Here is a 2,406-nt window from a genome sequence, read left to right on the forward strand (position 1 = left end):
GAACAGCAAAGAGAATGGGAGAGGAATCATAATCTAATATTAGATTTTGAAGCACTATTGAGAGATTAAAAAATGAATGGAGACTATGCATTTGAACAAAGAAAGTTGAGGAATCTACAGTCAAAAACTAACATAGAAAGGAATGGCAGGAAAAAAGGGAGCTAATCTTTCAAGCAAATCTGAAAGAGTTTTGGAAAAAAATTGGTAGTCATGGAGGATGGAATTACAAAAGGGGTGCAAAATTGGTAGGGGAGAGTAGAGGGTCTCATTGAAATTCTGTCCCTGGAACAAGAAGCCAATCAGCTCTCTGCTCCTCTCTTCTCTCTCCCATGTTCCTGGATATAAAAAGAATACAAAAAAGTTCACATTGATTCTAAGCAAAATAAAACCAAGCAAAATGACAAAAATCATTATAACACAAATCATGACCTCTTCATTTAAAAAATGTAATGCATTGATTGGGCGGGACTAGCAGCACTAGTGAGTGCTAGCATCACAGAATAAATTTCCTCCTGCCTTGGCAATCCCTTATTAAAAGCCTGGCATCTTAATGATTTATATGCCTAGCTGGCCAGGTCAGATTCCTGATTGAAAAATAAATATTGTGGGGAAAACAAGCTTACCTATACAACAGTAGAAAGCATTTAGTTCACTACCTGGAAAAGTCAGCCAATACATCTTGTTTTAAATATGCTAAAAATAACTTATAATCACTCAGGAATATAAAAAAGCAGCATCAAAATGAGAAAATAAGTAGGTAAAACAATTATTGTGAAAACAGAAATAACTCATGAAAGAGAAGAAACTCAAAAAGAAAATCTAATTAGTCTTTTCAGAGAGATTTGAAAGATACCACCAAAAAAAAAATCAGTAAAACAAAGTGAAGGAGCTCAATATGAACATAGAGGAAAATGGACAATGAGGCAGAAATATGACAAAATATACAAAGTGTGAAAGAAAAACAACCTGGGATAGCCAACATCTAATAAATATGAGCTCTGGGAGAAGAAAGTGGAAAATAGAAAAGAGGAAATAAGCAAATAAAATACAGGAACAACTTGCATATCTGAAAAAATACATGAGTTTTTCTATTTAAAGAGAACCTCAGTTACACAAAAATCATGGATGGAAAAAAATCAAACAAACAAATCTCCTACTCCTAAAAATATCATTAGGCAGTTTCAGAACATGCAAAAAAAGGCAGCCATCTCAAACTTTGCCAGTTGCTGTGGCAGAGGAATTAGAACTTTGCATATAAATGCCCAGATCTGATCATGACTAAATTTCCTGTTCTTCAATTCATTTGCCAAAGGTGGTCACCTGCCTGCATCAAATGCACAAGGTCCAGAAAGCTCAATAACTGCATGTGCATAGAAGAGAGAAGGAAAAATTATTTGGTAACAGCACCCAAAAATGTCTGCAACCACTGTTTCTACATAACTTTATTAAAAAGTATGTACACGGAGATCTAGTATAACAAGTGAAAATTGAAAAAAATATGGAGAAACATGTTAATTTTACAAAGAGTAAATCAAAAGATATGGGTAAGAGCTAAATTATATGTTATATGTATAGTATCTATATAGTGATAAATTATAAATAACATAAAATGTACGATTTTGACCATTTTTTAATTTGTGGTTAGGTGGCATTAAGTACATTCAAATTGTTTCACAGCTATCTCTACAATTCGTCTCCAGAACTTTTATCTTCTCAAATTAAAACTCTATAACCACTAAATGACAACTTCTTATTCAGCTCTCTCCACAGTTCCTAGCAAACATCATTCTACTTTTTGTCTCTATGAATTTATCTACTTTAGGTATAAGTAGAATCATATAAAATTTGTTCTTCTGTATCTGATTTATTTCACTTACCCTAATGCCTTCAAGGTTCATTCATGTTGCAGCATGTGTAAAAATTTCACTCTTTTTTTTTTTGAGACGGAGTCTCGCTCTGTCGCCCAGGCTGGAGTGCAGTGGTGCAATCTCGGCTCACTGCAAGCTCCGCCTCCCGGGTTCACGCCATTCTCCTGCCTCAGCCTCTCCGAGTAGCTGTACCTCATAAATATGAAACACTTCCCAAATATGCATGGCATCCTTGAGCAGGGGTCATGCTAATCTCTGTATTATTTCAATTTTAGTGTATGTGCTGCTGAAATGAGCACTAAAGATTTTTTTTAAAAATTATTGAATAACAATGATGAGCAACGGAAAATCAAATAATGGAGAGGAAGATTAAAAGTAAGGGTCATACAAATGAGTTTAGTATTTATCTTCAACAGATGGGAAATGGTAATAACTGTATGTTATAGATCAAAAGTCATATTAGTGCCATGACAAAGGTATGAATGTCACCTTTACAAGAAGCAAAAATTTTTATTTTATTTTATTATTATTATACTTT

General features: G+C 33.8%; 1 non-coding gene across 1 annotated transcript; it reads right to left on the bottom strand.

Annotated features, from left to right (window-relative positions):
* Positions 1 to 2,063: 2,063 nt before the first annotated feature.
* Positions 2,064 to 2,167, bottom strand: LOC115834876. The gene has a single exon (XR_004029876.1). It is a non-coding gene; the product is annotated as a U6 spliceosomal RNA (small nuclear RNA).
* Between the last annotated feature and the right edge of the window lie 239 nt (positions 2,168 to 2,406).

This window comes from Nomascus leucogenys, chromosome 4 (genome assembly GCF_006542625.1).
Source record: "Nomascus leucogenys isolate Asia chromosome 4, Asia_NLE_v1, whole genome shotgun sequence".
NCBI classification, from domain to species: domain Eukaryota; kingdom Metazoa; phylum Chordata; class Mammalia; order Primates; family Hylobatidae; genus Nomascus; species Nomascus leucogenys.